At 34.9% G+C, this 25910-nt stretch overlaps 1 protein-coding gene across 18 annotated transcripts in view; it reads right to left on the reverse strand.

Annotated features, from left to right (window-relative positions):
- The window catches only part of CSNKA2IP (casein kinase 2 subunit alpha' interacting protein), a 196805-nt gene that overhangs the window by 156916 nt on the left and 13979 nt on the right, over positions 1-25910 (reverse strand). For 16 of the 18 annotated variants that reach the window (XR_004287719.1, XR_004287724.1, XR_004287718.1 and 13 more), the window contains one exon: positions 22025-22157. The exons of the other annotated variants lie outside the window; for them this stretch is intronic. The gene's annotated coding sequence lies outside the window, so the exon portion shown is untranslated. The remainder of the gene's footprint in view (positions 1-22024; positions 22158-25910) is intronic. 18 annotated transcript variants of the gene reach the window in all.

Consider the following 25910-nt stretch of genomic DNA (forward strand, 5'->3'; position numbering starts at 1 on the left):
GTATCCACAGTGAGATACACACAGGTAACCACCTAAATAGAAAGGGGATAGTTAAGTAAACCATGTGTTTTCAGTCAATTATAGTTAAAGAATAGTGGTTGTTGCAATGCTAAAATCAAAAACAAAATTATGAAATTACTAGATTAGAAAAAGTTTCCAGGTTTCTTGCTCACTTTCATCTCCATGTGACTTCTCACTCACTATTTATTGGTGGACGATAATAGCCTCAATTTCACTCTATTTCCATCCGAGTTCTTCCATATGTCTCAGTGCCTGGTTTTATTACTAGTGACATCATTATCCATGTAGAGGATCCACCTAACAACTGACCTCTGTCTCTTGACTTCCTCATCTTGGGCCATCTTTGCCTTTCTCCACATCAGCCACCTGGGCACATGGCCAAACCCTGGACTTCATCATCACCAGTAACTACCCTACACTAAACATTTCATTTGTTGACTACCATATCCTTCTTCCTCCATTTCATTTGCAACTGTACCTCCACTGCCACGTCTAACCTTTTTATGATTAACCCTACTGATTTTTTCTTGATTATGTTATGTCCTTCTTCACTTCCCATCTTCACACCATCTTAATTCAGTTTAGAATACATGTGTGGTAATTATAACCGCTGTCTAAAAATAGTCTCAATTAGTTTGTCCTCTGTCATGCTTGCTTGACCAAACCTCAAACCTGAATTAACCAAATTATACATTTTCTGCACTTTCTATATAAGACATTGAATACTACTGCAAAAAATTTCACAAATGGACTGCATATTTCCCATTCATAAACTTCAAACTGAACTGAATTCTCTGCATTTCTCTCAATCTTACTACATCTGCCAAGTGAATCTATTTTCCTACTCTCTAGCTCATATTTCACACCTTTTCCAATGTTCTCAAACAAACTCATGTCCTATCTTCCTCCATTTTCAGTAAATGATCTCATACTTTATTGAGAAAGTAGAAACCATGAAAAATAACTCCCTTATTCCTTTGCCTCCATATCTACAAAATCATCTTCCTATATGCCCATCTTTTCTTTTATTCTTCCTGTTAGAATGGACTAAGTGACATGACCACGTCAGTGATGACTCTGACTATGCTCAAGCCAGACTGAGATACAGATTCCAAACGCTCTCATTTTCTCAAGGATTTTGTTCTATAGTTACATTCCCCTTGTCTACTGTAACAATTTCTCTCTCCCTCTCTCTCTCGCCCACTATATATTCTAGGAGCATCCATATTTTAAAAACAAACTTTCTTGACCACACATTCTCTTCTGGGGGAATATCTCATATCATTTTCAGCTTATTTAAATAAGAAAAATAATAAAATCTTAAAAGATTATTTCATGTGTTGTTCACTACTGCTATCTTCAGTTCCTCATATTCCAATTACCTCTTCAACTTCCTTCAGTATGATTTCTAACCACTAAACACGTTTGATAATCTTCCTCTCAAGTCACCAAAGACCTATATATTCCCTAAATTCAGTGAAATCTCTCTATTCTATTCTAACGATGGTTCACAAAAGTGAAGGTAGTTTCTAACCCCTCCTTCTTAAACACCTCTTTTCTCTTGGCTTTTATATCACTACACATTCCGAGTTTTCCTTCATCCCCACCAATGCCTCTTTTTCAGCCTCCTTTGCTAACCTCCTGTCTCCAACATGAAACCGGTCTCTATTGGGATACTACTACCTTGAATCACCATTTCTCTTTGTCATGTATTTTCTCCCAAGATAATCTTTAGTATGAAATAACTTCATGCTATTCCAATTCTGCATCTCCATCTAACTGTCCATTTTATATCTTCACTTAAGATGGCTTAAACTAGGATTCCCCAATATATCTCACCTCAAAAACAATTTTTGCTTTCTTTTTCACCAAAACACTTCCCCAATTTTTGCAACAGAAACTAACGTGACTTCTCTTATTTTCTTATAAGGCCAACTTCACTCTTCCATTTTCCTCACAGCCTTCATCATATCTATCACATCACTTTGCTTCTACCTCCTAAATATATCTCAGTCTGTCCATTTCTCTACATTTCTGTTGTCTCTACCCTATTTAAGTCATCAGTATTTCATCGAACCTGAACAACTGCAGTTCTCCCTGTTTCCATTCTTTTTTTTTTTTTTTTTTGAAGATTTTATTTATTTGACAGAGAGATTGCAAGTAGGAAGGCAGGAAGAGAGAGGGGGGAAAGCAGGCTCCCCACTGATCAGAGAGTCTGATGTGGTGCTCTATCCCAGAACCCTGAGATCATGACCTGAGCTGAAGACAGAGGCTCAAGCCACTGAGCCACCCAGGCATCCCCTCCCTGCTTCCATTCTTATCTCACTAGAGGTCATTTTTCATAGCTACAAAAATGATTCATTTTAAATTGTAAATTGAATCATGTCATTTCCTTGTATGAAATGGTTCCAGGAGTTCCTACGGTTCTTTAATGGGACGGGGCGGGGGGGGGGGGGGGCGGGATTACTCCCGTCACATTATTTTTATCTCATAGTATATAACTCTATCCCTCTATCCCACCTCACTATGCTACAGCCACACAGGCTTTCTTTACTCTTCTCATTGTGACAAGTTCTTTCCAGCCTCTGAGTCTTCCAGTTATTTACACCAAGGCTTATAATTCTCTTCCCCTGGCTCTTGACTTCGCTAGTTTTCTTTAGAACTTCAGGTCTCAGTAAAACAGAGAGAAAGGGAAGGAGGGAGGGAAAAAGGAGGGAGAGAGGGAAGAAGGGAGGGAAAAAGGAAAAAAATTCCTTCACCCTCCAATCAAAAATGGACTTCTTCTATTTCTAGTTACTTTAATTGAATGTACTATTTCCTTTTTATCATTTTTCACAATCAGTAATTACCTACTCCATGTATTTTTTCCTATTTTGTTGTCCATCTCAGGCTATTAAAATGTAATTTTTATAAGGGCATTTATCTATCTTACTCATCATAGTATTCCAAGTCTGGAAAGAGCACAAAATAGCCACTCTAGGAAATATTTCTGAACAAAATGAAATAATGAATGAATCTGAGCTTATCATGTAAAGGCTTATTTCAGAAACTTATTATTTTCTATTTCTGCATTAATATCTACACAGTCAAATGAGAAGTTATAGCATGAGAAGACATGAGTTTCTACGGGCTATTCGAAATGATGAATAACTCCCAGGATAAGGCCTATGACTAAGCAAGCACAAGAAATACCACTTAGGCCGTATGCTGATGAGTAAACAGTGAAGTGGCTCCCTGAGTGTCCATCTGGAATGGAGCAAACAATAATGGAGAATTAACTGTGCACCAAACATTGTGCTGAGTATTTTGTCTTTATTACCCTCTTTAGTACAACACTCTGACATGTACATAGCCATCACCATTTTACTGATAAAAATTCTGACATCAGAAAGACAAGATATTGCCTAAGATTTCATAAATAATGAATGATGGATCTTAGATTAGAAATTATGTCTGCCCATCTCCAAAACCTATATTCTTTCTATAATATCACATAACCTCTTTTGTTTTCTATTTAATTAGTTTCAAAGGTAGTGTCTTCTGACTCAAAGAATTAAGTTATAGGCCCAAAAGAGACTTACAGGAGCCCTATTTTTAATATCTTAAAGTACCTCCAAAAAAAGTCTCCTGAGAGGAGAAAGAAGGGGGAGAAAAATACTTGAGATTAATTTTTGCTCCACAAAGGTAAGCTGTCACTGCCGTGAAGTTAGTTAACAGGGAAATGTGAGAGTAGAAACCAGCTTCTAGATCTAATCTAGTACACTCCCAAATAACTCAAGAGAAATATATACCTAAACAATAATGAAAACTGAAAGACTAGGTTTTCATTGGGCACAAGGGAACCAAATCAGCAACAGAATCTATTAGTTAAAAATTAAATAAATAAATAAATAAATAAATAAATGACTTATATCAGACTCCTTAGATATGAACCTTCAAAGTCCAGAACTCCTTTAACAATAGGGACAAAAAGGCTCAGAGCATTGATGAGTGCATGACTTATTTCTACTAAATCTTCCATCTTCAAGCCTTCACAGCTGAGCCCACTACCCCCTTTCTCCTACCCAACAATGGGTTCAGAATCATTCAGGATTATTTTGTCAATGGACAGACTAAGAAGCTTCCAAAATTTCATAAGGTAGAAGCCACGACGACAAAAAGAATAGCAAAAAAATTAAGAAACAAGGAAACTTAATAGGAAAAAATCAGAACTGTTTTAGACTTTCTTATGTATTCTGTAAGTTAATATATTTTGATTACACATTTAGAAGTACCATAATAGGGACACCTGGGCGACTCAGTCAGTTAAGCACCTGCCTTTAGCTCAGATCATGATCTCAGGGTCCTGGGATTGAGCCCCACAGTGGGCTCCCTGCTCAGCTGGGAGCCTGCTTCTCCTTCTTCCTCTGTCTGCCACTCCCCCTGCTTGTGATCTCTCTCTCTCTCTTTCTCTCTGTCAAATAAATAAATAAATAATCTCAATTTAAAAAAAAAAAAAAAAGAAGAAGTGCCATAATATTCTCAGTGCTCAGGGGTTCTGGAAGTCCTAATGAAGCACACTGTATTGGGAGCTTTTGCCTAGCTATCCCCAATCTGGTATAGTAGCATCATCCTTCTGTATCTATCAAATGCCAATTCTGGGGACAAGATTGCCCTTCAATTTTTCAATACTGATATCCTGACTACACAGGATTGTATCAAGGATCAGTTCCTATGTCAATGGCAGCCATCCTTCATGTAAGAAGCTAACTCTGATATTGCTTAGCACAAGAACCATATGCAATAGAAATGTGCTTTACTGAATAGTAACTAAACAAGTTAGATTCTCTCCAACAAAGTGTCTGAATGAAAAGGGATACAGAGATGGGGCGCCTGGGTGGCTCAGTGGGTTAAGCCGCTGCCTTCGGCTCAGGTCATGATCTCAGGGTCCTGGGATCGAGTCCCACATCGGGCTCTCTGCTCAGCAGGGAGCCTGCTTCCTCCTCTCTCTCTGCCTGCCTCTCTGCCTACTTGTGATCTCTCTCTGTCAAATAAATAAATAAAATCTTTAAAAAAAAAAAAAAAAAAAAAAAGAAAAGGGATACAGAGAAAGTCCTCATTCGGCAGGAAAATTGGGCAAAGAAGCAGGTGGAAAAAGAAACAGAGGACCAGAGCAAAGGAACTGCGATCACTTTTCTCAGAATGAGCAGAAAGCACATACAATTGATCCTTGGCTAGTACATGTTATCTTTTTAGTTCTCATTGATTGATAGTTATTTCTAACATTATACCTGAACTGTTATGAAGTGCCGCATATAATCAGATCTCCTTTTATTTTCCTAACTCATTGCTTGAATCCCTATATATCTTATCAGAAGGAAGTCGAATTTCTTCCAACATGACCCACTTTTGTGCAGGAATCCTAAGGGACAAACCCCAAAGAATGAAAGTCAACCCTCTTCTGAAATCAGGCCTATAGATATCTCACATTTAATCCTTCCATTACCACTACTGTTCGTTTTTTAAATTGTTCTCCTACTGAAGTTTACTTTTGCCCAGTCTTGTGGATATTTATTCTCCCTGTCAACATAGCCACAGAGGGTCTCCATGCTGGAGTCTGAAGATACACCTCTCTTAGGAACCACTCACATATTTTAGCAATTGTTCCCCACACAGTAGAACCAAGGCTTGGTTCATGAGGGGTACCAGCTCCATGTTGTATCCTAACCAGTAAAACCTCACCCCTCCCATAATGGCAACATGAATATTAGGTCACTGTATACCATCTAAAGTACCAGCCCATACTATTCCTGTCCTATAGGAAATTTTATTTCAGGGATCTCAATGCCTTCCTCCTAACCACCAGGTCTTGGTCAGGGCCATTCAGATCCATTCAACCTAGTCTCCTATACTAAGAGTTCCAAATAAGATTATTTAGAACATTTATAGGCACCTTCCCTTTCAGAAGGCCTCAGATCTTCATTTATAAACAGATATACCTTTCCCTCAAGGAACACACTTCCTCACCATGGACATTTGAGAGTGGTAGCTTCAAGTTTCTGCCACACTCTTGACTTGTTGGTGACTGGACCTTAGTCCTACCCTGACACAACTGCAGCACACTGAGGTGTCTTACCTCTGCATTAGAGGCTTTTTGTCTCTACCTGAATAAGCAAGAGCCCATCATTTTAAGTACCCTCTGCCATGAGGAACCTATTTAATCTCTACTTTGACTGAAACCCTGTTTACACAGCTATAAAGGAGATACTTTAAGCCCAAACTTTCGAATATATAAGTTTCTTGGCAGGAATAAATTAAACACTAGCAGGAAGACATTAATTCTTAATGGCTCAACATGTGAAAGGAATAAAAATAAATCTCTGAATATGTTACCATACCATTTTTTACTCACTAAAAAACTTTAGTGAGTCTATATCTGATTCATTTTCTTTTCCTAGCATGATGCTCTTATTTATTTTTCTTCTATTTCTTATAGCTATTATGTTCCTTTCTTGCCTTAATTCTGTATCTATTTTAGAAATATTAACCTTGGGGCACCTGGGTGGCTCAGTTGGTTAAGCATCTGCCTTTGGCTCAGTCAAGATCCCAGGGTCCTGGGATCAAGTCCTGAATCAGGCTCCTTGCTCAGCGGGAAGCCTGCTTCTCCCTCTCCCACTCCTCCTTGCTTGTGTTCCTTCTCTCCCTGTCTCTCTCTCTCTCTCTGTCAAATAAATAAATAAATAAATCTTTTTTTTAAAAAAGTCTTTATAAAACATAAAAAAAAGAATATTGACCCCTTCACTCCCTTTTACATGAGCTTTGTCAGTCAATAAAAATATAACTTGATAGCCTTATTTTTTAAGCAACCATTTAGAAGTAGTTACTATTTTTCTAAAGTGAATTTTATAGTTTTTACTAGTGGTATTTAGCTTCCTAAATAGTGCTATTGTCCCTTATGATCTTAGTATGCGATATAAAAATTAAATGCAATACTTAAGAAAGACTTAAAATGTAGCCTGATGCCTTTGCTACCAAATTCTTTTTGTAAGTTGCTAGTATTTACTGACATAATAGAATATTCTTTTTGGGTAATTCTTTTGTCTCTTACAACATTGCAAACATTTGCTTTTTAGCATTACTAATTTAGTTGCCTTAGACTACTATATTCAGACTTTAATCTAAATAGAATTGTTTACATTTTTTAAGTTGAAAATTATTTTTGCTTTCCTTTTTAAATACATTTTTCTAATCTCCAATTTATTTGTATAGTCTTCTCTCAATAAATATTAACACCTATAATATTTATAATAATAATTTCATTAGTTTCCAAAGCATATATGTTTTCAAAATCCCTTGCACAAACTGTTATTCTAAAAATGTACTAATACATTTTAGATTCATTGAAACGTTTTACAGACTAAAATGAAATACTACAAATGTAAAATGTTTAAATAGTGGCTATAATAAATGAATACCTAACATTAAATTGGATGATAAGAATCACTAGTAAAGATGTTAGATATCTACATGAGATAACCTTAGCACGCTAACATAAGAACATAAAAAAAAAAAATAAATCTCCCTGGGAAATTTAAAAAAAAAAATCATAGTCTGCATTTCTATCAATAACAACAAACACAATTAGATGCTGAGGAACTTTTGAATATGTGCGTGTGTGCAGGCACTCGGGCACACACACACAAACACACAGACTCAAATTTTCTTAAGATCTGCCTAACAATACCAGGGAATGCCCTCACAAATTTAGGGACAATAATTAAGGTGATCTCAAATCCAACCCTCTATCCCTATTCTCTTTGAACAGAACGAAACTGCATACCATCTTTCATATTTTTCAATAACTATTAATTTACAGGACTGAAGGAGGGAAGACTTAGAGGATGAACTTAAAGATGATCCAAACAATTCAAACCCTAGAAAGAAAAGTTTATCTGTCAATTTGAAAGAACTTTAACGACATTGTGATATGAAGTGGAATTATCACTACTACTAATTGCATAGCCACATTAAAAGGACCTCAAAAAGTGACCTCCCCTAAAACACAGAATGTATGTAGAAAATGTCTTAATCTTCGATTCTATACTTAGATAAATGTCAAGTATATCTATCAACTCAATTAACCATAGGAAAAAAGCTGTCAAGATCTAATTCTTTTTTTTTTTTTTTTTTTTTTTTGACAAGGCGTTTATTCTGAAACCAGCAGAGGGAGAAGCATGCACTTGCATTAGAAAGAGATGAGTGTCACAGGGGTCTAAGCACATGGGGAGCATTCCATGTGCAAAAGGCTGATTAGAACCATAGTGAATCTAGGTGGACATATTCCAGGGTTTGTTGACTGAGCTATAGTAAATATGGGGATTTGCAGTCTGGCTGACTTGAAATTGAGCTTGTTAACAAAATAGATGTTTTCATTTCTAGCAATGTCAGGAAAAAATAAGGATGAACTGATTAAATGAAAGCACTTTTGATTAAAGAATCGAATCATATAAGCAATGGCAAAGATGAAAGCCAGTTGTTTATTTTATAATCATTTATTTTATCAGTTATCTTGAAAAAAATTAAATTATGGAACAGTTTGTGATATCACTGATACTAACACAATTAAGCAAAGTTAACAGATAGTCATCCATTCATTTAGTCACATAACAAATATCTATTGTGTTCTTTGACATACGAAGAAATGTGCTAGATGCATTAGAATACACACACAAAAATAAAATGAAGATTCTTCCTTCCAGGAAACTATAAACAATAAAATGTATTTATACGCTACAGTAACAACTTTTTTAAATATATTGGTCATTCAGCTGTACTATCTACTATAAGAGCCATTAGCCATCTGTGGCTTTTTAAATTTTAATTTTGATTAATTAAAGTTAAATAAAACCAAAAATTTGATTCCTCAGTCTCACTAGCCATATTTCAGGTGCTCAACAGCCATATGTGTTTAATAGTCACTGTACTGGAAGTCTATTTCCATCATTGTGAAGAGCCTCCTAGAAAGCACTGGTTTAGGACAGAAATATCCTATCCAGTTAAGGAATCTATTAAAACCACTTAGTTGAATCTCCATAAGTGGAAAGAATGGAAATAATTTTGACATCTGGGGGCACCCCATTGACTAGTTAGAAGAAAATGCAACTCTTGATCTTGGTATCTTGAGTTTGAGCCCCATGTTGGATGTAGAAATTACTAAAAAATAAAATAAACTTAGCACTACATGTGAAAGTTCACTTAATAGAGTACTAAAGATAAGGTTTTGTTTGCATGAACAAAAATCAAGAACCCAGAAGTAGTAGGATATATAGAGGAAGAATGGCATTTATTTATTTACTTATTTTTACCTGTGGGAGAATAAAGGGTAAAAATGGGAAATAATATTACATATTTAAGTTGCAATTATCATTAAAAAATGAGTGGTGAAAAAATCTGCATAACAGCATAATGATTTTAACTTTGTTTTGCAGATAGGTATGTCCTAAAGTATGGTATGTGATATGATTTTAACTGATACACTGATGTAATTTTTTATTTTAACTGCTTTATATGTATTTTATGAGTATGGAAAAAATATTACTAGCACATAAAATCTGTTATATCACTGATAGTATTGCTTAAGATAAGAGTGAATTCTTTTCAATTAAAACAGAGTGAATTGAATCAAATTCACAGACAGTCCTGTATAGACAGAGTCTTCAGGTTTTATTGCCAAGGCAGTACATAGTGTGCTGGCTAAAATCATCAAATACTAGCCTTAACACAGTGTCACTATGTGCATATTACTTCTTCCTGTGTTTCCGTTTCCTCTTCTGAAGAAAGATATTAAGAATGGGGATATTAAGAGTATCTGTGTTGCAATATTTGTGTAAGAGATCATTGAAAAACATTTTAAAAAGTGGCCTAGCAAGCAGTAAGCACTTAATAAGTTTTTGCTATTATTACTATTAATGGTGAAATTTGCAACATTATTAGATTTGTGTTTTAGTAAAGTTAATCCATCTGCCAACTGCAACATGGATGAGAGAAGACAATGCATCTGGAAATAATAGAATACAGTCAATCATTCAAAGGCCAAAGGAAGTGTTGTGCCTACACAGAGTAGTACCAATGAAAATGTAGAGAAGGGAGAAGTTTATAGATCTAACAGAGCTAGAATAAACAGGACTTGATAAATAGTTTAACAGGAAGATGAAGAAAGAGAGAAATCAAAGGAAATACCACAGTTCCAAAGTCTAGGTAGAGGAGTACCAATGTATAGTGAGAAGCATGTGTTTGGGAAGAATGATGATAGGTTTCATTTAAGAAATACTGACTTTGGGAGCGCCTGGGTGGCTCAGTGGGGTAAGCCGCTGCCTTCAGCTCAGGTCATGATCAGGGTCCTGGGATGGAGCCCCGCATCGGGCTCCTTGCTCAGCGGGGAGCCTGCTTCTCTCTCTGCCTCTGCCTGCCTCTCTGCCTGCTTGTGATCTCTGTCTCTCTCTCTCTCTCTCTCTGTCAAATAAAGAAATAAAAAACCTTAAAAAAAAAAAAAGAAAGAAATACTGACTTTGAAGTTATGGCAAGAACTTCAGGTCAAAGCACCCCCAAAAAACAGTGGAAATAAGAATCTGGATCTCTGAAAAAAAACATCAAACTGCAGGTTTATAACTATTGGCACATTGTTAATTATCAAAACCATGACCCAAAATGAAGCTGCCAGTGGAAGAAGGTGGAGGAGAGGATCCTTAAAAAACATCTTCTCTTTGCAGGTAAAATAAGGAAACTCAGACAATGACTGAGATTAGGATGATAATACAGAGATGGGGATGAGAACCAAAGGACAAAGGATCTGCAAAAAGGAAAGGATAAACGGGAGTATCAAGTGCTGCTGAGTGTCTGAGGTAGGGACGTTAAGAGAGAACATTGAGTTTAGGAACTAGGAATTATTGGTCAACTGAGAATAAAAACATTGGTACATAGGTCAAAATCAGTACTTGAGCTTGACTTTAAGGTCCAATGGTGATACTCTTTCAATAAGTTTAGCCACAAAAGTAATGAAGGAAAGTATGTTAGCTTGAGAAAATGGCAAGAACAAAGGGAAGTCCTTGATTGTTACTGTTTTGAATCTATGAGAAGGCTGAAAAAAGTAGTAAATGTAAATAAAGGGTGACCGAAAACTAAAACAGATTATAATTCAAAGAGCTAGCACTGAAGGTAGTGAAATAGGGGATCAAGAAAACATCAAAAGAGCTTAGTCATGGAGAGGATGAAGAAATTTCTCACTGGGGAAAAAATATAGATGAAGATGAGTGAAAATGTACAGTAAGTCAAACTGAAATTAGTCATTTTAGGTAACTAAGATAAAAAGTCCTCATATTCACTCACATTTTCATTCAAATTCAAAACACATTTGCTGAGCACCTGTGATGTGCCAGATAGACACTGTTCTAGAAGCTGCTGATACAGAAATGAACAACACAGGTGGTAAATTCTAAAATGAGAAGAAATATAATGTAAAATATAAGAAGGTTGAAGTCAGATCCTGGAGAACACAAATATTTAGAATGAGGGAAAACAAGAAAAAAGAGGGAATAAAATGCCAATTAATAATAAAAACTTTTAAAATAATGAAATGGTTTTGGTGCAAATTGAATCAGATAATAGGATAGAGTGAAAGAGTAGCTTTTGGGGGAAGGGAAGCAGGGAGGCCTCTCTAAGTTTGGAATAACGTGAACTGAATTCTGAATGTGATCAAATCTACTGTATGGAGACCAGTGGAAGGAATGCTCCAGAAAGAGAAAAATAGCAATTATAGAGATCCAAAATGGGAATGATTTTAGCCTGGAAAGAGAGGAAAAGCAAAGGGTGGCCACTGCATAGTCAAAGTGAAGAAAAAAAAAAATCATGGTGTCTTGAGTGAATATGGTTGTCAGAAGTAAATTTTGAATATGAAATAGAATTTAGGAAGAGACAAAGAAACGAAGACTATTGAAGAGTCACACTATTTGCTGTCTTCTCTTGCTCACATGAGCTTCTAAAAGACTAGTAGACTTAGCAATCTGTTCACCTCCATCTACCTTCAATGCCTAGATGATCTCATCCAGTTCCTTAGCAAAATTTTCTAAATGCTGATGATTCCTAAATTCATGTCTTCATCCACAATCTCTCCACTAAACACAAGACCATCCCATCAATTATTCCCTTGGAAATCTCAAGAAACATCTTGAACAAAACACATACAAACTAAAATTCTTTGTTACGCCCTCACCCTCAAATACACTTTTTTCAAATCTCCTGAATTGTAATTAATAGCTCTCTATGGATTTTATTGCTTGGGAAAAAGATTAAGGAGGCATAGTGATTGTTCTCTCATATCCCACATCTGTCAAAACTCAGTAAGTTCTACCTTTTCTTAAATATATCCCCACTTAAACCACTCTTCCCAAGTCCACTGCCACAACTCAAATTTGATTAATCATCAATTTAATGCATACTTTATAAACAAACTCCTACCAGTCTCCCTGCTTTCAACCCTTGCTTCTTTATAGTTCATTATCCACCAATTAGCCTATAAGGTAATGATTTCTTAAAAGAATCTGTAAAAATTGGTAGGATGTCTTTCTTAAATACTTGTTAGAATTTGCCAGAGAAGCCATATGGGCCCATAATTCCTTAATGGAAATATTCTAAATTACAAATTTCAATGATCTATATTCACTGATATGAAGTCATTCTGATTCTCTATTTCATCTTGAAATTTTTTGGAATTTTTATTTTTCAAGAATTCTGTCCATTAAATTTGTGAAATTGGCATTAAGTTGTTGATAATCATCTCATTTTTTATTCTTGACATCAGTAATCTATTTTCTAATTTTTGTTCAATTAGCTGAATTAGTATCAAATTTTTTCTCTTTCAAAAATCGACTTTTGCATTCATTAAGTTTCTCTGTTTCATTCCTCTTTTTTTTCTATTTTTATTTCAGTAATTTCCATTCTTATGCTTACTAGATCCTTCTTTTGACTTACATTAGAGTTCATTTCCTCCTGTTTTCTGAGTCTCTTACTTAAGGTGGCAAGTTAAATAATTAACTCTCATCCTGTCTTCTTTTGTAAGAAAACATTTACTGTTACATTTCCTCTCAAGCACCACGTTAGCAGCATCCCACAAATTTTGATATGCTGTGTCTTAAATTTTATTTATTTCAAGATATTTTCTCATTTCCTTCTCCTTTTTAACCCATAGGTCATTTAAAAGTATATTATTTGGGACGCCTGGGTGGCTCAGTTGGTTAAGCAGCTGCCTTCGGCTCAGGTCATGATCCCAGCATCCTGGGATCGAGTCCCACATCAGGCTCCTTGCTCAGCAGGGAGCCTGCTTCTCCCTCTGCCTCTGCCTGCCATTCTGTCTGCCTGTGCTCGCTCTCTTTCCCTCTCTCTCTCTGACAAATAAATAAAATCTTTAAAAAAAAAAGTATATTATTTAATTTCCAACTATATGGGGATTTTCCACATACCTTTAATACTGATTTCTAATTTAGTTATATCATAGTCAGAGTATGTACTTTTAATGACTTTTAAATGTCCTTTTAAAAGTATTGATACTGTTGTTTTATTGCCCAGAATATGATCTACATTGCTAAATATTTCATAAAATTTTAAAAAGAAATGTTCTTCTGTTGTTGGGTAGAGTATTTTATAAATATCAATTAGGTCAAATTAGCTAAGGGTATTGTTTAATTCTTACGTATATTTACAGGATTCCTATCAAGTTAGTATATCAATCACTGAGTGATAATATAATCTCCAACTATAATTGTTAATTTGCCTATTTTTCCTTGCAGTTAAGATTTTAAGTTTTGGAATTCTGTTATTAGATGCATTCACATTTATAACTGTTACATCTCCCCACTGTATTTACCCTTTATCATCATGAAATCTCTACCTTTGTCTCCAGTAATAATCCTTGTATTAAGTCTACCAAATCATATTAATATAGCTACTTTAGCTTTCATGTTTATCTTTGCATGATATACTTTTTTCTATTATTTTATTTTCAAAACACACTTATATAAAAATATGAGGGTTGCTTTTTTATTTGGTATAGTAATCCTTACTGACCGAAGTCCACTTACATTGAATGTAATTATCAGTATGACTGGATATCTTTCTGATATTTTGCTATTCTTCTTTTGTTTGCCTCACTTCCTCTGTTCATCTTTCTCACTTTCTCTTTCTTTTCTTAATTTAAATTTTCTTTTACTTATTTAGCTATAATTCTTCACATTTTTAAATGGTCATTTTAGGAATTAAAACATTAAACTTTAAATTATTTCAATCTACTTAAATATTGACATTCTTTGATGATATATGGGAAACTTGCAACAGTGTAGTTTTCATTTAGCACCCTCCATCCTTTGTGTTATCACTGTTATGCAAAATACATCATCTGTGTTACAAGCCAAACAATACAGTGTTAAAAATTTCCTTTACATAGTCATAGGTATTTTAGAAAAATTAGGAAATAAAACTATAAATAAATATTTCCTTATTTGAAGTTATTTACAATTTATAGTCCCCCTTATTCCTTTTGTATAGCTGATTACCTTTCAACTTGAAGGTCTTCCTTTAGTGGTATAGGTCTTCCTTTAGTGGTGTGACAAATTCTCTCAATTTGTCTATTAGAAAATCTCTTTCACTTTTGAGGGACAACTTGGCTGAAAACAAATTTTGGCTGACTTTTTGGTGGCGGTGGTGGTTTTTCTTTCAGCACTTTGAATATTTCACTCTAATATCTCCTTGTGTCCACTATTTATAATTAGAAGTCAACTTATAATTGTATCATAACTATAAGTGATGAGTCATTTCCTCTCTTATGATCTTCAAGATTTTCTCTTTTATCTTTGATTTCTAACATCTTAAACATGGGGGGTGTAGGTACAGCTTTTCTTTATTTTCCAAATGAGGGTCATTGAGTCTCTTTTATCTCTAAGTTAATATTTGTATTCAAATTTCAGAAGCATTCTGTTTATTTCTGGAAATACATTTTGTGTCCTTTTCTCTTTCTTTTTGACTCTTGATTCCAATTACACATATGTTGGACCCCGTGATATGCTCCAGTGTTCTCTAAAGAAGCTCTGTTCATTTTTCTCTGATCTATTTTTATTTCTGCCCTTTGGAATGTATAGTTTCCAGTAAACTATACTAAGTTAACTGAGGCTTTCTTATGCTATTTTCAATCTGTTTTAGAGCTCAACTAGGGAATTTTTATTTTCAGTTATTATAATTTTTAGCTGTAGAATTTCCATTGGCTTATTTTTTTAGTTCCCATTTGTCTGTTAAAAAATCAGTAATTCAATGTACAATAAACTTTTTCCAACCTTTGAATATAAAAACAACTATTTTTAATTCATTGAATATAACAGCTACTTTGACATTTATGCTTATTTAATATCTTGACCCACTTGCAATCAGTTGGTATTGATGTATTTTTTTTCCCTGCATATGAATTACATTTTCCAATTTATTACCATGGCTAGTAATTTTTTGTTCCAAACTTGTCATGATAGATAATATGTTAGTTAGCTCAGTAGCTCAGACTGTCATAACAAAATACCTTAATCAGCTGGCTTAGAAAACAGAAATTTTACTTTCCAGGTTTTATAGTTCTGGAGGCTAGAAGTCCAAGCTCAAGGCTCAGTTGATGAGGATTCTTTTCCTGGCTTGCAGCAGCCATCTTCTCACTATGTCACCATATGGCCTTTCCCAGTGTGTATGTGGCAGAGTGGGGGGAAATAAAGTTTTTTAGTCTCTCTTATAAGAACACCAAGCCTTTTGGATCAGTTTCCCACCCTTATGACCTCATCTAACCTCAACTACTTCCTCAGAGACCCTATCTCCAAATATAGCTAAAGTGGGGGTTAGGCCTTACATATGAATTTGGGGGAGATACATTCTGTCCATAAGAGAGTATGTTGGAGTGACTCTAAGATCTCTTTTCTTCTTAGGATTATTGGTTTTTGGTTCCAGTAAGTCATTAACTTGCATAGATCCAAACTAAAATTTGTCTTCCCCGTGGTTTGGAGAAGATAACTCGGGCCAAGTTTTCTTGGCTTCCAGCTGCTGCTTTTAAGTCTAGCCTCCATGTTGGTCTCCTCTGTCCCTATTAGTTTAGACGTCTGCCAAGAAATTTAGCTGAGTCAATGCTTAGATTTGGGGGTTCACTCTTTTGGTGGTTTCTTGCCTCCAGGCCCTCCTAATAAATTTCCAGTCACTTTTCCATCCCAGAATTCTGTCTTCTGACAAGTCAATCTAATAAGATTTCTATTCTCTGCCATCCAAGCTCCCTGTGTACTAGGAAATGCACTCAATAAAAGGCATAACTACAATATTTCCCCAGAAGCAATTCTTTCATTCAAAAGCAAACCCATCTTTATTTTCTCCCTGCTTTTTCACCAGCCTTTCTGGGGTCATATTTTATTGATCATCCAGGAATTTACAAAAATATTATACTCAGGTTTTTGGATTTCAGACTTTTGTGGTGCTCTTGCTTCTAGAATTTTCCCTGAAATTGAGTCGTTTAAGCTGAGGCTTTCTAAAAAAGCCACAACACACAGCATTGTACTTTCTACCCAATGTAGCAGCAGTCCTTCAGTAGTAAACTCTTCTCAAGTTTCTACCTGCCTTTGGTCATTTTCCAGTATCTTCAAATTTCTGTTTTGATTATTTTCCAGTTACTATAATTGTTTTCTGTGGGAAGAATTGCCTGAACTTGTCACACCACCCTATATCAATGATCAATATAACATATATCAGATCACATCACACACACACACACACACACACACACACACACACAAAACCAGTTTTAAAATCCAGAAATTGCTCTTCAACTGGAGTAGAATGAAAACTCAGTATCAAACTCTGCATAATCCACCCTCTCCCTAAAGGCCTGGAATGTTTCTTCACCAAGAGATCAAGAGTCCTCACAGTCTCTGCTGGGCTTATCACCTTGTGTGGGAATATATTTTTTATTTCTGCTTAAGCATATACATCATACAGCATCTGATACCCCACAGTTGTATCTGCCTTTTGCAGGCTACAGCACAAGATGGGCATATGTAGGTAAGTCCCTCTCTATCAGCTGCCAAAAGGGACCAATGAGGACCAATGCCACCAGAAAAACTGTCTTACACAGTGTCTTCACTATAGCCAGTCCAGTGCTTGAATGCATTGTGTTTCTGATGATTCCATACCAAGATGAGGGCACAGAAATGTTTGAACTTCTACTCCTGATAAAAAAGGCAACAGGTGCTACATGGTTGACAAGATCAAACAATCCTAAAACTACCTGATCTTTGTACTTCCAGCTGTAAGAGGCAGAAAGTGTCCTAATAATTTTTAACTACTGGAATTTTTTTTTCTCTCTCTTGTGAAAAAAAGCATATTGGTCTTCTTTCCTTTCCACAAAAATGCCAGACGCATTCCTATGTTCATGCTATTTTAATTATTATTCTTCATTAGGCCCCTTCCCCAGATTTTAATTTAACTGCATCCTTTTAATCATTCAGATCTGAATTCAGGTACAAACTTTTCAGACAATCTTTCCCCCAACAGCCTACCTAAAGTAGCCATTCAATCACTATGTAGCTAAAGTCCCTATTTTAATTTCTCTTTTCAAAATATCAAACTGTTTGATATCATACTGTTATATTTTTCTTTTTATTATTAATTTTTCCCAGAAAGTATATCAATCTAGGAAAGCAAACATTATCTTGTTCACTACTGTATTTTTGGTGCCTAGAAGAGGATTTGGCAGCTAATAGACCCTCAACAAATGGTTATTGACTGAAAAATAGCAGAAATGAGTCAATTTATCTGGAAACAGCTAACAATGAAACTCATTCATTAGAACAGAAACCTTTCAAATTTACATTATAAAACTGGTAAACTCATAAAAGAAAAATGTCAGTAATATCAGCTCAAGTCCATATGGTTTATCTTGTCATTTTTTGCTCCCCATAATTCCCTGGAGATTTGTATTCTCCAAAATATTTGTGTGTGAATTTTCACAATATAACAGTCTCTTCCACTTGAAAAATAGGTTTAAAGGTCATTTTTCCATCATTCAAATTCCTGAAAATCAATCTGTTTACTTGGGAGAAGAACCAAATACTATAATCTTACTATTAGTCAAAAGACTTGCATTTTTTATTAAATGCTATCCAAGTGAGGTTTTATTTTTCAACCAGCCTTTGCAAATTTGCATTAGTTCATATGCCCAGAGAACAAAACAAATAATTTAGATAACACCAAAATCCCTTATTACTTTAATATTCAACAGCATCAGAAGAACTATTCTGGCGTGTTGGAAAGGAAAGTGTACATTTTGTTGGTATGAAGGGTTTGCATTGACCTTCCAAACTTGGGAATCTGTTTTTCAAAGCGCTGTATCAACAAAGTTAAAGTGCAGTTTTGAAAACACAGATTTCTAACTGATAGGAAAATGTTAAGTATAAAATATGGGGTTCCCTTAGAACTTCTTTTTTTAATCTATAAAATCTTTGGAATTCTTTTTTTATCTTAATTATAAACACTACAGGGTAACAATGCATTAAATATAAAACTCAGCATGTGCTAAGCCACTGTGCTTAAATACTATCTTCCATGTAATCTTTCCTGACTCTGGCTCTGTCCCTACTTGATGCTTTTTCTACCTCGACCTTAAACACCTAGTGCCCCATCACTGATTAAGACTCACTCTAAGTTCAATTTTCATAAGTGAAGCCTCAGTGTACTCAGCAACTATTTGACTCTTATTTCACTTTGGTTTCCTTTTATATTACCTCCTGTGAATTAGAAAGTTTCTCTTGAGAATAGTAAGAGATCAGGCTGAAACACAAGACTTTTTTTGTTTGTTTGTTTGTTTTTAAAAGAACACTTTAATTTACAATATTAATTATATTTAAGAAATATTCCCTTGTCCCCTGCATTGGCTCCAATTATGCATTTCACCCTTAACTTGGCCCCTCTTTCTCTGCCTTCAATATAACTACTACCTATTTCCTTTTTTAATCCTAAAAAATAGTGATAACTTTAACACTCTATTTAAATTATCCTATATCTACCCATTCTCTAATAAAATATAAACATGATGGGGACACAGAATTATTGCTTGAGGAAATAAAATACTTTGTTTTCAACTTTAAGACTCATTTACAAACCAAACTTTAAGACTCGCTGACATGAAAACTTCAAATCTCTTAGAGAAACAAATTTCTCTTTCCTAATTTGCCTTATAGGTTGATTTTATGCCTTCCCTGCCCCATTTGGTTTTTGGTCAACTCACTCTAGAACATGATGACAACATGATACCCACATACATCTGTGGCTTAACCATTACACAAACTGACGGCACTGAACGCCAACACTGCCTTGTCACTGATATGCTCTGAAGCATTTTAATCATAGAGCTGGCCACAAATGGAAACCCATGACCTGGCACAGGTCTGTGGGTCTGTGCGACCTCAAAGTGCTAGAGCTTAAAATCCACTGAGGACCAAATTCCTGCAGAGCAGGAAACCCACGCTAAACAAAATCAGGGAAAGAGAGTATTGCCAAAATGCAGTTACTGTTGGGCTAATTTTCATACTATAATCTCATCAAGTATAGTATAAAATCCAGAATGGTCTTCTTTCTTAGGCTGAAGTGGGCACCATCTTTTTCTTCTCTCCAAAGAGAATTTACATAAAAAAATAAGCCTGGTAAAAGAGTTTGTTTTAAAAATATTAACAACAATAATGTTATAGTTAAATAATACTAAGGGACACCTGGGTGGCTCAGTAGGTTAAGCATTTGCCTTCAGCTCAGGTCATGATCTCAGGGTCCAGGGATCAAGCTGCGCATAGGGCTCTCTGCTCAGCAAGGAGCCTGCTTCCTGCTCTCTCTCTGCCTGCCTCTCTGCCTACTTGTGCTCTCTCTCTGTATCAAATAAATAAATGAAATATTTTAAAAAATAAAATAAAATAAAATAATACTAGGAGTTAAGATGACATTAAAGAGCTAATACTCAATGAGATTACCTGACAAATATTAAATAACCAGCCAAGAAACTTAGGGATTCTACAAGCTTTGGTCCTTCAATATATACTTATTCTGGCGAATTCCCCTATCTGAAGCAGGAAAATTCAGATGACCCTAATTCCTAGATATGCTGAAATTCCTCTCTGGCACTGATGAGTACCCAAACAGGGGAGCCAAACAGGCCACAGTGATTAAGTGTCAAACAATGACATTAAAACTTTTCCTTGACTGAGGCTCAGATAACTTCAGGAGTTATAACAAGGAGTGGACACCAGTAAAGCAAGTGTATCTATTTATTAGATTGTTTGCTGGCAGGTTGAAGACCTGGGATTCTTAACCTGACCAATTAAATAAGGTGTCTGGGGGTGCCTGTGTGGCTCAGTGGGTTAAAGCCTCTGCCTTCGGCTCGGGTCATGATCTCGGGGTCCTGGGATCGAGCCCCGCATCGGGCTCTCTGTTTGGCAGGGAGCCTACTTCCTCCTCTCTCTCTGCCTGTCTCTCTGCCTACTTGTGATCTGTCTCTGCCAAGGAAATAAATAAAATCTTCAATAAATAAATAAATAAATAAATAAGGTGTCTGATGTTAAAGTTCTTCAACTTCCTGAATTTTCCTAAAGGCGTGAAGAAGGCCAGTCAGTATGACAGAATAGGAATATAAGACTTCATTAGTCTTACTTTCTACCTCAAATTCAGCCAGTACCATGGATGATTTTAATATCCATGAACATGCATTACTCTGCCTAAACATTCTTAAATTACCTTAATTCTAATTACATTAACTTCAACCCTATTCCAGCCACCCACCTTAGATCCAACATCACCCAAAGCAGCTCTGTCTCCAACATCTTTAACATTAATATCCTGCTTTCTGACTACAACCCTCAATCCTTCCAGCTCTCTTGTGTATTTTAATTCATTTCCATTTTAACTTCATTGGCAATATACTCAGTGGTTAGTTAAGTGTATGGGCTCTTACATCAGTCTACTTGGATTCTACTTGGATCCATATCCTGGATCAGTTGCTTCCTAGCTGTGTACACTTAGGCCTCAATCTCCTCATCTAAAGAAAATGGAATTATGTTAATCTAGCAGATACTCATGCCCATGTAATATAGTTTTTATGAAGATAAAATGAGAGAATCTGGAACATTTAGCATGATGCAGATGAGGAACATAGTATGTGATAAATAAATATTAGTTCTTTTTACACATTTATTCCTAAATTTATTTTTCACTTATTTTTTTTCATATCTGGCCTAAAATCTGTACTTCATTATTTATTTCCTCCAAATAAGATAAGCTAGTTGGCAAATTTAGCCAACTAACTGCTCCACATCAAGACTCCTAAAAACTGATGGGAAAATATGTAACTGGGTTTTAGGTATCGAAACTATAAGACCTCCAAAAGCAACTGTGTTATTGCTACATGTCAAAAAACAATAACATCTCTGGATGTTTAACAGCACATTTTATAAATCACATTCTTCAAATACCCCATATTACCTATTTTCTATAAAATTTTAGGACAAACACTTCCTTCCCTTTTGAAACTTTGTTATTACATCAATTATCCCTCTTTTTCCCATCTACTTTAATTCTTTTTCCCATATACACCATTATATTGGCTGAGTCCAGGGCAATGGTACAACTGGAGGCCTCATACAATATTTTTAAATATTTCAAAGCTAAAAATCAAAATAACAGAGCTTTCTAATTCTACCCAAGGTGGAACAGCAGCAAGTAGATTTACTATCCCACCTAAAACCATCTTTCATCTTAACAACTACAACAACAAACAGACAAAACATGTAAAACAATTTTTAAATACAGAAAACAGTTTTTTAAGACTTTGGACTTAAATAGACTTAAATATGGACAATAAACGACAGTGATCGTTATGAGATGGAGAACAAATGAAGTGAGCTCTACAGTTCTTTTAACTTACTGTTTGGAGAGAGTTCTCAGGTGATGATACGGAGAGGGAGAAGCCAGGAGGACCCCAGTGGACCCCTTGAATTGAGATGACAGCAAGAATAAGACAGGAAGAATAAGGCTGCTGCAGTTCACTGGACAGAGTCCTAGAGAGGAGAGAATTTCATAGAAACAGAACCCTGGATGTCTGTAGAGGGTGCCCTTAAGTATCCAGCAGATAAATTATCAGGGCATACACATGAGGAAATTACCCAAAAGTAGACAGAAAAAACATCAGGAACAATGCTGGGATAACACAGGGTCAGAAAGAGGCCTTTTCACATCATTCAGACTAAGAAGTCTCATCACTTACAGGTAATGACGTGGACCACCCAGGAAGGTCTTGCCTCAATGGTGAAGAAAAAAATTAACCTTAACTTAACTGCAGCAAACAAGTATAAAAAGGAAAACCAGAGAGTATCAAACTATTTCAAAGTAATTTCAAAGTAATTTAACTGTTTGCTGGAATAAAGTTCAAGAATATTTAGAGGATACGAAAGATACCTAACACTCAAAAAGATAATATTCACAATGGATGTCAAAGATTACCAGGCTTGCAAATAAGCAAAAAATGCATGACACATAGAGAGGAAGAGAATCAATAAAATGAAACTGACCTAGAACACAGGTGTGTTAGAATTAGTAGAGAAGGACAACAAAATGACTTTAGTAACTGTGTTCAATACATTATAAAATTCAGTAGAAACATGAAAGATATGAAAAAGACCCAGATCTACTTTCTAGATATAAATATTAAAATGACTGTGGTGAAAATACACAGAACAAAAATAAAGGTAGATTAAGTAATGTAAAAGAAAAAACTAGTAAAATTGAGAGTATAACAGAAATATTAAAAATGAAACAGAGAGAGGAAACATAACATTAAAAAAATAAAAATCAATTTACTGTGGAACAACTTCAAGCAACCTAATAGACAAACTTAAAAGATATGAAACACTCCATTCAACCTCAGGATACACATTCTTTTCAACAGCAAACCATTCACAAAGAAAAATCATAATTTAGGCCATAAAACAAGTCTTGATAAATTCAAAAGCATTCAAGCCATAAAAAACTTCCCTGACCATAACTGAATTAAGTCATAAATCAATAAAGAACGATCTCTGGAAATCATCAAATATTTTAATAATAATAATATAATTCTTATAACTCATGGATCAAAGAAGAAACTTAAAGAAAAATTAGAATATTTTAAACTAAGTAAATTAACCAAATAAATAAATAAATAAATAAGCAGTACTAATGGGAAAATTCATAACACCACATGCTTACATTAGAATTCAAATCAGGGGCACCTTGGTGGCTCAGTTGGTTAAGCAACTGCTTTCAGCTCAGGTCATGATCCTGGCATCCCAGGATCAAGTCCCACATCGGGGATCCCTGCTCGGCGGGGATCCCTCTGACCTCTCCCCTCTCATGCTCTCTGTCTCTCAAATAAATAAAGTAAAATAAAATAATAAAAAAAAGAAGTCAAGTCAAGGACCTCAGTTTCTATCTTAAGGAAACTAGAAAAAGAAAAGAAAAAAAAAAGTCCAAAATAAGTAGAAGGAATAATAAAGACCAACAGTCTTCATGACATAGGGTAAAAAGTATAAACAAAGTATTAAAAAATAGAATATAGGATATAAATATTAATGTGTCATGACTAAATAAGGATTAATCCTAAAAAGGTAGGTTGTTTTAACATTTGAAAATCAATGTAACTCATCATATTACCAAAATTTTAAAAAAATATACAATCTCAGTAGTAATAGTAAAAACTTCTGACAAAATCTAATATTCATTCTTGATTTTTAAAAAGTACAGCTAACATAAATCCTGCACAAAAACTAAATACTTTTCAAGTTCAGTAACAAAACAACATGTCCACTCTTAACACATCTATTCAATATTACACTGGAGTTTTTAGCTACTGTAATCATTCACCTAAGAAAGGCATCTTTATGTAGAGAAAGAAATAAGCCATCTATTTGTATTTGATATTACTGTCTGGAAGAGAGTCTGATGGAATTTACCAAAAAGCAGCTAGTCATGATAAATTACTTACCAAATTACCAGATACGAGATCGATATATAAAAAAATCAACTGTATCTCTAAATACTAGTAATAAACAACAGAAAACAAATTTAAAAGTTATTTACAGTATTATCAAAATTGAATTGATAAATCTGACAAAAGATGTGAAATGTACAATGAGAAAGCAAAATGGTGCTGGGTAAATTATTAAAAGATCTAAAGAAATGGAGACATAAAATTGTTCGTGGATCAGAAGACTCAATACTGTTAAGATATCAATTCTCCCCCAACTGATCTATAGATTCAATGCAATCACAATTGAAATTCCATCAGGCTTTTAAGTAGAAACTGAAAAATCAATTCTAAAGTTTTTATAGAGATACAGAAGACCTATAATATCCAAAACAATTCTGAAATGCCAAAATAAATTTGTAAAGTGAACACTAACTGATCTCAAGACTTATAAAGCTATAGTATTCAAAATAGTGTGGTACTGGCTTCAAGACAGCTACACATAACAATGAAACAGAAAAGATCTCTACACATATTAAAAAAAAAAAAAATTTTTTTTTCTTCTTCTTTTTTTTTAATTTCTTTTCAGCATAACAGAATTCGTTGTTTGTGGACCATACCCAGTGCTCCATGCAATATGTGCTTTCCATAATACCCAGCACCTGGCTCCCCCAATCTCCCCCCCCACCCCTTCAAAACCCTCAGATTATTTTTCAAAGTCCATAGTCTCTCATGGTTCATCTCCCCTCCCAATTTCCCTCAACTCCATTCTCCTTTTTTTTTCTTTTTCTGAGAAAAGTGTAAAAACAATTCAGTGGGAAAGGACTATCTTTTCAACAAATGGAACCAAAAATTTGAACCATTCCTTGTATCAAAAAAACCAAAACAAAGATAAACCTAAAAATGGGTCATAAAGGTTTATTTAGGTTATGGATCATTTAGGTTTAGGCTCATAAACCTAAAACCATAAAATTTCTCAGAGAAAACCTATTTGTGACTTTGGGTTAGGCCAATATTTTGTGGATAGGCATCAAAAGCACCATTTCTTTAAAAAAAATAAAAGTAACTATTAAGAAGATGAAGACATGCCACAGACTGGGAGAAAACATTCGCATAGCACATATCTAATAAAAGACTTTGGGAGAAGGGGGTGGGATTATGGACATTGGGGAGGGTATGTGCTTTGGTGAGTGCTGTGAAGTGTGTAAACCTGGTGATTCACAGATCTGTACCCCTGGGGATAAAAATATATGTTTATAAAAAATAAAAAATTAAAAAAAAACCTATAGTGAGATACCGTTACACACCTGTTATAATGCCTCAGATTAATGACTAGTTATACCAAATGTTTTTGAGCATGCGGAGAAATTGGATTTCTCCTGTACTGCTGGTCAGAATATCAAATTTCCACTTTAGAAAAAAGTTCAATAGCTTCTTAAAAAAATAATCCACCCCTTTTCTTGCTAGTATTTACCTAAGAAAAGGAAAGCATACATCTAGACAAAACCTTGTATGAGAATGTTCAGAGCAGCTTTATTTTTTACAGGCAAATACTGAGAACAAGTACCCATCTGCAGGTTAATAGCTAAACAAATTTTAGCATACCCATATAATAAAATACTACTCAGCAATAAAAAAGATAAGCCATTAAAAAAATCAACATGAAAGAATCTTAGAATAGTTATGCTGAGTAAAACTAGCTAAACCAAAAGCAAACAAGCAAAAAGGAATGTGTGGTGTATGAAACCCAAGAAAATGCAAACTAATTCAGAGTGACAGCAAGCAATTAAGTACTTATCTGGGGGTATGG

Source organism: Mustela erminea, chromosome 1 (genome assembly GCF_009829155.1).
Source record: "Mustela erminea isolate mMusErm1 chromosome 1, mMusErm1.Pri, whole genome shotgun sequence".
Taxonomy (NCBI): Eukaryota; Metazoa; Chordata; class Mammalia; order Carnivora; family Mustelidae; genus Mustela; species Mustela erminea.